Source organism: Myiozetetes cayanensis, unplaced genomic scaffold (assembly GCF_022539395.1).
Source record: "Myiozetetes cayanensis isolate MyiCay16 unplaced genomic scaffold, myiCay2020 scf22, whole genome shotgun sequence".
In the NCBI taxonomy this organism is placed as follows: domain Eukaryota; kingdom Metazoa; phylum Chordata; class Aves; order Passeriformes; family Tyrannidae; genus Myiozetetes; species Myiozetetes cayanensis.
In genome coordinates, this window is record NW_026087434.1 from 7,437,987 (window position 1) to 7,447,406 (window position 9,420).

Below are 9,420 nucleotides of genomic sequence, written 5' to 3' on the forward strand. Positions count from 1 at the left end.
CGGAATTGCTCTTGTCACTGTTTTAAACAGTTACACGCCAGAGGCTTTGGAAAAGGGAGACGGAGTCTGAACTGATGGCTCTTGTAAGTGCTTTGTAAGGGCCTGCTTAGGAAAAGGGAAATGTTCGGTTTAGTGCTAAGTAGCCCTTAGGAACCGCTTAATTCTAGTCGTGGTGTAGACTAATTAAGTGTCTCAGGGAAATCAGGGTGGCTGCTTCAGCCTGTTTTCTTTCTATTCTTTCAAAGTCCATCTTAAGAAAACTGATGCTGCTGTTGAGAGGAGAACCAGTCTAATCTTAGTTTGGGATTTTTGGGGGGGTTTCTTTTTCAGTGTCCTTTCCCATGACTTCAGTTATTTTTCTCTTTACTCAATGAGTTTTATGTCTGAAAGACTCCACAATATGAGTCAGAGCCGTGGCGTGCTTGGGTCCTGTTTGTCTAAAATTAAATGTAGATTTTGAGGGCCATTGTCCAGGCAGACACTGCGAGGCTGAAAATCAGGATTCGGTCCAGGCTTTATCCTGTGATTGAAGGGCATGGAGGGAGCAGCAGGAACAGCTTTGCTGCCTCTCCTTTGTCTGGATAATACATGAAAGAATGGGATTGCAGAGGTGAGGATGCCGCGGGAAGGTAACAAGGAGGCCAGTACAGACTCATTCTTCCTACTGCACTTTTTCCCTCGAGATTCAGTAATTTGCAGGTTTGTCAAATTCCACTGTGGTTCTGCTGGTGTGATCTCTGGATGGCCTTGGCATTCTGATTTCTGAGAGAAAGAATCTGTATTCAGTACCTGACTGTACAGTCCTTTATGTGAACAAATAGAAAAGAACCTTGCAGGTTAACTTCTGCTGCACACAGCCCTTTAAATCTCGGATAAAAGGACATTTACGAGTTTGCACTTCAAAGTCAATCGTGAAGGGGGAGAAAAATAGAAGGTTTATGCCTTAAATGAAGAAAAAAAATTAGTCACTCTGTCATATGAAAGGGAAATTGCTATTTAAGGTCACTTAGTGAAATTAGCTTCAATTAAGCATCTTGAGTAGATGATGCAGTGGTGACTGCTTATTGTCAGAGCCACTCATCTTGTAATGCCTGACCTGCAGAGTTTATGATTATTAATCTGTGTAAAAAAAAAAAAGCAAAACACCTAAAAGCCAACAGCCAATTACACAGATAATAACCTGTTTAAAAGAGCTTCACCACCATACATCATTATTTGTTTTGTGCTCACGAAAGTGTAACTGTGGGGGAGAGCGTTTGTTTCGCAGCTCCAGAGCTGAGTGACTGTGCTAAGGAAGTATTTCCTCTGCAGCAGGGTCTGTGCTGAGCTCCTTTGCCGTGGGACTGAGTGCTGAAAGCAGGGGCAGTGGAAAGGATCACAAGCTGCTGGAGTGTCTTTGCCCTGTTCCCACAGCGTGACTGATGGAGGCAAGTACAGGTGGAGGACAGCAGTGAGTGCTCAGCCTTTTCCCTTGCTGAGATTTCTACAAATGCTCATCTAAAACTTGAAGGCCAAGCTTCTAAAATTGCCCTTCTTTCCCATTATGTGTACCCCTGTAAAATAGGAAATAAAGTCTCCCATCTCTATGGGGTATAAATGACCACTGTCATGTGTTCCTGTGCTCAGCTTGACACAGGGCAAACCCAACACTGTGCTTCCCTTTTGGTGTGCTCTGTGTGTGCAGGTGACCCAGCCAGGGAAATATCTCCTCTTCCTCCCCACCAGGGCTGGGATTCAGCAGCCACTTGCTCTGTAATTGGAAGTTCTGGAGAAAACAGGGCACGAGCGAGCCTGAAGAATGAGTGTTCCAGTGTTCACATTCATCTGCCACCCTTACCTCATTGCAGAGCGAGACAGAGCAGCAATCACAGGCACATCTCGATGGCATTTATGAATAATTATAATAATTATACTTTGTAAGAGGCCTAATTCTGTGAAGTCTCAGCTGTGCTGGTAAGACACGAAGTGCTGCCCTTCTGCAGAGCGTGGCAGAGGACAGGGCTCAGCACCCTGTGGGTGTTCATCAGGCTCAGCGTGGGACAGCACTTTGCCCAGGCTCTGTGCTTTCATCCCAGTGCTGCTGTGATTTGGTACACACATTAAAAAAAAAAAAAATTACTATAGGGGAAGAAAAAGGGCATTATGCACACTGGCTTTCATTTCACGCAGAAAGCAATTGGATTTAGAGTTTGCCAGCGGGTAGAAAAATATTTATGATGTTTTCTGCAGCAAACAAACCACCAATTGGGAGGGAAGGAGGGTTTGAAATGCTGCTCCATGTCAAAGATTTCATGCTTCTGGGATAAAACACCTTTGTGCTGGGGGGAGATCCTGGCATGTTGTGTAATGGGTCTCACTTTGCCTTCCAAGAACCAACTCACCCTCACTGTGGGTCTGGATTCCCTGCAGGATCAAAGCCAAAGATTTTGGCTTGTGAGGGAGCCAAAGGCTGTAACGTGGCCAGGTGAGGTTCATAAGAAGCCAGGTGGGAAGCAGAGGTGAGTGATTAAATATGCAGAAGGAAAACAGGGGATTATTTTTCATATTCAAGCAACTGGGAGTTGCAAAATGATGTGTTGAAAGGTAGGGACAACATGGGACAAGCAAACCTCGGGTTCTGCTTGTCTGTGAAGGTGAACCTGTGAGCCAGCCTTGTGCAGAGCTCAGAGAGAGCTCTCTGTGTCTCTTCACTGGCTTTTGAACTCACACCATGTCGTGGCGTGGTTTGGTTTTGCTCTGTGTGAACATGTGTCACTTCATCTCAAGGGGAATGAAAGGTCGTGTTGCTCCATTAAAAATTAAACTTCTTTTCAGGTGGTGATGAAGCCTTAAGGAGGCAGGTGCTTAGGCTGGGGAATAAAGGAGTGTGAATACCCTGGTTAGTTCTGAACAGCTGAAAGTGCAGTTTGGTGGTCAATATTTTCCTGAGGGGCTATATTTAGCAAGAATGATAACGTTCCTGAGTCACTGAGTGAAACTCTCAAGTGTACTTGTTTTGTTTCTGGTGGAATTAAAGGCTTAGGATATCGATAATACTCAGATGTAGAAACTGGTCAATATCTTCCCTGGGAAGTACTGCTGTAGAATATTTGATTTGTTTTCCCTCTATTAATATATTCTTCCTCTCCAAAAAACTTCAGGAGATAAATATTGCAAAACGGGAGAATTTTGAAGTGGAAAGCCTAAGGCAACAGGCAGCCTCAGAGGAGGAGCTGGGATTAGCTGCTCGTTGCTCCCAGCTAATCCAGTTTGCAAATCCCCGGTCTGCACCGCTTTCCTGGGAGCTGCTTGGAGCTGTAAACAGCCCCGGGCTCTCCAACACAAACCCTCTGCACATCCAGGCTCTGGCTGTCCTTGATGTGGCTGCAGAGGGTGCTCTCTGCTCGCCTGGTGCCTGTTCCGTCCTCTCCTGCTCTCCACGGAGCCTCCCCAAGGTGCCCTTTGGATCTTGTTCCCACCACCAGCAACTGGTTTTCAATTAAATCCAGCTCAGGTCAGCTTTTGACAAGCAGCCTCCCTTGTAACTCGAGGAGGTCACCAGCCAGCAGATTCTTGAAATGCATCTTAAAAAGAGAAAGGCTTGGGCTGGGAGCCAAGATAATTTTCTTTCTTTCTTTCTTTCTTTTTCTTTCTCTGCCTTCCTTCTCTGTCAGCAAGTCTTTTGGCAGAGCTGTGGCTCGGCTGGGAGGTCGTGCAGACCAAGAGCATAATGTTAATTAGGTGTTGTACCTGCAGCACTTCCAGCTTGTAAAACCCTGATAGAGACCCAGTTGTCATAATTAATGACCACAGAAATAGCAGAAGGGCTCTCAGACCTTGTGCTGGGGGATTTGAACCTATTTCTAAGTACTAGAAACCAGGAAGAGACTTGAGGGAGGGCAGGTTGTCCTGTGTGTTTGCAAAGGGTGTCTTGCATCCACCTGAAGCTGCCAGAGCTTTGTGATGCTTTGTGATTCAGGGTGTGGGACAGAGCTGCTCCCAAAGAAGAGATGCTCTGACGGTGTTTCTGCAATTATCCCAGTGTCAATAATGATAACTGTTCTTCTTTAAAAAGTTGTTTGATGTGCTACAGCACAGATGGAAGATCTTTTTAGTTTATAATTGAGTCCTCTGTAGTACCTTTGTACAGAGCCAAAGGAAAGGAACGAAGTGATGTTGTTTGCTTTGAGGCACTAAATGTGAGCCAGCCCTATTGCCCTGCTGTCATGGGACATAAACCAGGAATTGCTGATGGGCTGGGACAGGAGCTGGGTCCCCTGTGATGGGCAAACCAGCATCAGCACCCAGGTGTAAAGGTAACTCCTTGCTCCAGCCACGAGTCAGCAGGAGCCGCTGTCCCTGCTTGAAAGGCTGCAGGGTCAGCTCCAGTGGGAAGGGAGGAACTGGGAGAAGTGTGGGGCTGACCTCCTCTCCACTGGGAAGGGCTGGATTTTGGAGCAAATGCTTGTAGCTGTGGAGGAGGGAGGTTTTGGAGGGGGGAAGTGTAAGAAGAACACAGGAAAGGAGGGGGAGATGATGTGGCACTGGTGGGAAGTTCACAGCCAGCTGGTAAAGGGACTGGTGGACAGGATACTGGTCTGGTCAGGCATTTGAGGATGAGGCTCATCCTGGAAAATTCCTCTGTTCTTTGTGCTGTGGCAGCTTCATCCTGTTGGTTCAGAAAGGTAAAAGCCTCTGAGTGTCATTCTCTGAGAATATTGTGTGGAACGGGGGGCCCTCTGGGATGGTTTTGCAGTTAAGTCAATCATCAGAAGCCTGGCTTGGGTGGGTGTTGTGTGTGACCTCCACACCCCCTTCACCCTCCCAGTGTGATGGCACAGCCAGCCGTGGAGCAAAGGGGTTACAGGGTCTGTGCCGGGCTTGGATGCAGGAGGTGAGATCCCACCTACCTGCCCTGTGCTGGGGATGTGTCACAGCTGGGAGGTGGGAATTAATCCTGTCCCTGTGGCTGCTGGCTGACCAGGGACACAGCACCTCTGGGATCTCCTGACCTCTTTTGCAAAGCACCTGCAGCTGAGTGGGTGGGAAGAAGCATCTGCAAAGAGCCCGAGGGGAGTGGAGAAGCCTCTTCTCACTGGCTACAGTTGGCAATAAAGTCCTGAGCGTGGCAGCATCTCCTCCCCACGGCATCATAATCCACCCACCAGGCAGGACCTGTAGCTGGGGCTGAGCTGAGTGCTCAGCACTCATGTCATCCCTGCTGGGCTGGTTTGTAGCAGTTCATTCCTCTGTTGGGCACATCCAGCTCCTGACCTGCATTTGGTTCCCTCTTATCTGGAAGGCAGACAATTCCAGCCTCTGTAATTAATGTCCCTGTTCTTCCAGGGTCTTGGGTGAAGCACAGACATAGGAAATTGGACAGGCTAAGTGGTGCCTGTGCTTGGATTCTGGCTGCAAAGGCAGAGCTCAGCCAGCTGAGATGAATTGTGGCTGAGTTGCTGAATTCATTTTTCATCTTTGGGTCTGAAGGCAGACACAAGAATAGCTCCTGTGCAGCCTGGGCTGTAACTCTGTAACCACGGTCCTCTGGCCGTGGCCTCATTTGTTGCAAATATCCCATATGCTGATGGGGAGCCAAGGCTTGTTGGGCTCCATCCCTGGGCATTGCCTGTGCTGGGGTTTTGCAATGGCATTCGGGAACCAGACAGTCTGACAGCACTCCCCAGGGAGACAGGGTTACAAGATAAGGGGTTAATTCTTCTGGAGCAATCAAGCAGCTAAAAGGCAGCACAACTGCTCTGATCTGGCATTTGTTCATCCCACAGCTCACCCTGGACACTGGTTCTGAGGTGCTGTCAAGCTCCCAGGCACAGTGATGGTGTGCACTGCATCCCTCCTTCCAGAAAAAGGCAATTTATTGCACTTGTAATGAAGCATGAGATGAACCACGCAGCAGGGAGACTCCTGTTCCTGTATCCCTGTGCTCTCAGCTCCCTGCTTTCCTCTCTCTCCTTTACTTTCCCTGCTTCTTGTCTGCCTCCCCCTTCGCTGCATCTCATTCCTCCTCGCTCCCCCCTTCCCCTGTAGCTCCAGCTTGGTGGGGAGCTGTGGTCACCTCTGTCTCCAAGGTTCAGCACTGTCATCTCGGGCCATATCCATGTGGGATGCAGCCTAGTGAGCTGAGCTTTGGATTTCTGATCCTGGCTCCTCTGCTGGCCTTAGGCAGGTGCCTTAGGGCAGGTCTTGGCTTCCTCACATGCAGGATGGGATTTGGCCCTGGGAAAAGGCTGAGGTGGTGCTGGGGACACACCACTTCTGTCCACAGGTTCTCCTGACGGGGGTGCCTTGCTTTTAAGGGGCTTACACTTACTGTTGTTGGCAAGTAAGGACACTTTGGATGTTGGATGGATGGGCAAGGGGTGCAGCAGCTTCCCATGGCATTGGTGAAACTGCCAGCTGTGAGGGAAGGAGCAGATCTGCTGGAGTTCCCCTGAGGAGGAGGAGGAAGGATGCTGAGTGCTTTCAGACGAGATGGGTTTAAGCCTGTGCACATGTGAGAGGGAAAGTGCATTTTGCAGGAGTAGCTTTCCCTGGCATTGCAGTTCATCTTGTTAATAAATCTCCTGTAACACCTCCCCGCAGAGCCCCTCAAGGAACTGGCTAAGCAGGAGAAAGTGGAGATTCAAGAAAAGCCTCCTAATCCATTATCAGCAAATGCAATCAGACTCTCCATCTGCTATCACAGGCCCCTGCAGCCCCACAACTGGGAGCCACAGCCCCCGCTGCCTCCTGCACAGATGCTTGGCCACCACGTGCCTTCAGTGCCTCTCTCTGGATTCAGGCTGATGTCATCTCAGATTAGTGGGTTTGTGTTCAGAGTCTGTGTCTGCTCTCGAGAAGAGCCAGGTAAAGCTGAGAGGATGAAGCAAACACACACACCTTGGCTGAAAAGCAAGCACTGAGTGGCTTACAGAGCCACGGTAAATTGAGTGCTGTGTGCTCTGGTAGGGAAATAAGAGCCCTGTCTTGGCCAGGATTGCTCTGGAGAGTGTCTGCAGGTGGAGGAGACAGAGAGAAGCTCTTGTGATGGGGATTTATTAATGACATGAGTGGGAGGGCTTGGTTTCCTTCCCCCCTCCCTCTGTGTCGATCATGGAATCCCAGAGTGGTTTGGGTTGGAAAGGACCTTAAAGATCACCTCATTGTAACCCTGACACAGGCAGGGACACTTCCACTAGACCAGGTTGTTCAGGGCCCCTTCCAACCCGGCCTTGAACATGTTGACCTCAGACCTGTTCAGAGCTGGAACACTGGCAGTGTCTGTGGAGCCCTGGGATGTGTGGCTCCAACATTTCAGGTCTGCAGATGGTCCTCAAAGGGACAGTCCTGCCTTGGAAGAACTCATGGTCTAAGCTGAGGACTTCCTGCATCCCTGTTTTGCAGCGAGGGCACAAAGATGTGATCTGACTTCTTTGTGCCCCTCATGTGTCTCGGTGGCAGTGCTGGAGCAGCAGGGGGATGGTGGGATGGAGATCTGTCAGCACAGCACCAGCTGTGCAGCTACATGGCCATGTTCCAGTCTGTTCCAACCCTGTTGTATCTTCCCCACCAGCACTTCCCACTTTTCTTCTTTTTTTCCCCTGTTTCCTTTGAAAAACTCATTATCCAGGATAAAAATCTGTCCCAGGTAATTTCAGGATTCAACTGCACAAAAATGAGAAAAGGAGCCAAAGTAACAGCGGGTAGAGAATGGTTTAATTTAGTAACTAATTTTCTATAAAGTAATTATTTCTTTAAAAACCCAGGATTTGCTCAAGGTATCCCGATTACTTTTTTCATTATGGCTACAGAATGAAGTGCTCGTTTAATTAGTAAACATTTGGCATGCCTTTAAATACGTTTTTAATTACATTAAGGGGACACTGTGAAGGTGTCTTTCATCAATTTTAATAGACCTGGATTTCTTTTTTCCCCTCGCAGTCGGATGCAACTCTTTGGGTTTGATTGGCTGCTCTAGACAAAAACTGGAGAAGCCATTTCCATGGAAAAGATGAAAAAGAGAGGCTCATTTGTGGGTTTGGAACGGAGCTGTGGTCTCCCTGCCTCCTCTTTCTCAACTTGCTGGCAGCAGGGCTTGTAGCCTCCTTTGCAGCTCTCCTGCCCCGAGGGTGACCCTGTGCTACAAACCCAGCGCCAAACCAGCAGCTTTTGCCCCAGAAAACCCCCCCTGTGTTGCTCCCAACCCCTCCCTGGTGCAGCACATCCCTTTCCTACAGCCTTAGAGCTCGCAGCTGCTCCCAGGAGCAGCTCTCCTCATAAATCACCAATGCTCTAACTGAGCTTGATGCAAACTCCCGGAGGAAATTCGGTTCTGGGTGAGTCCCCTGGTGCCTCCTTGCCTTTGGATTCACAGCATGCTCCTTCCCTGGGCTGTGGGATGCTGCTGGCAGAGGCCAAACTTGATTAACCTGCCAGTGATGGGGTGCTGCTGGTCCCCTGCCCAGGGAGCTGGACATGCCCGTGGGGTCAGCAGATGATGAATGAGGCTCAGAGCAGCAGCCCAAGCGTGGCAGAGGCTGTTTGTCTGTGTCCCCCCCCTTTCTGCCTCGCAGGAGCTGGAGTTTCTGGTCCCCTTTTTAGGGAAGATTCTCTAATTGAAATGGATGGAAGTTGCTGCAGGCAGAGGCAGCCAGGCTTGAGCAAAAGCTTCCTGGGGTGTCCCCAGAGGAAAAGAAAACAGCAAAACCCAGAGTGTGGTGGTGTGTGACACAGGGGTCAGTCCTTTCTGCCCCCTCTGAGCTGTGTCTCTGCTCTGCTCCCCAACCCTTTTACAGGCTGAACAAGCAGACTGAGGCGCCTCTTGTTTGATTTCTGCTTGCGTTTCAGATATCCTCGCTCTCCTCTGAGAAGAGGGAACTGCAGGGAATGAAAATATCCAGTGTCTTATCTTTAATAGCATTGACTTTCTGCTCTGCTGGGTGCTGGCAGGCTTCCCTGTGGCCACATCCTCCTCCAGTATGCTCTGAGCATCTCTTCTTGGTTTCCTCCAATTTTCCCCTTACTTCCATCTTTTTTCCTCTACTCTATCCACCACCTGCCTCTTCCTCCTCCTGCTCTGTCAGCTCCCCACAGTCCTTTGCCTCTCCTGCAGTGACCATCTCTCCTTCCCTGTGTGGTTTTCAGTCAAGGCTCTGAGTCTTCCTGTCCCTAAAACAGATGGAGATGTGGAGCAAGGGGGAGCTGTGGGGGTGGCTCATGCCCCCTCCACAGCCTTAGGGAGCACCAGGAAGGAAGGATCCTGCCTGGCACACCCTGAGCTGCGCAGCAGAGGAGCCCTGGCCTTTCATCCATTCTTCCCTTGCTGGAAGGAATTGCTGCACAGCTTGTCCACCCACCTTCCCGAAAGGGAAGCAATGTCCCTTCCAGCATCCCACCTCTGCTCCAGTTTCCAGGGAGACAGCCACTGGGAAAGCAGTGGAA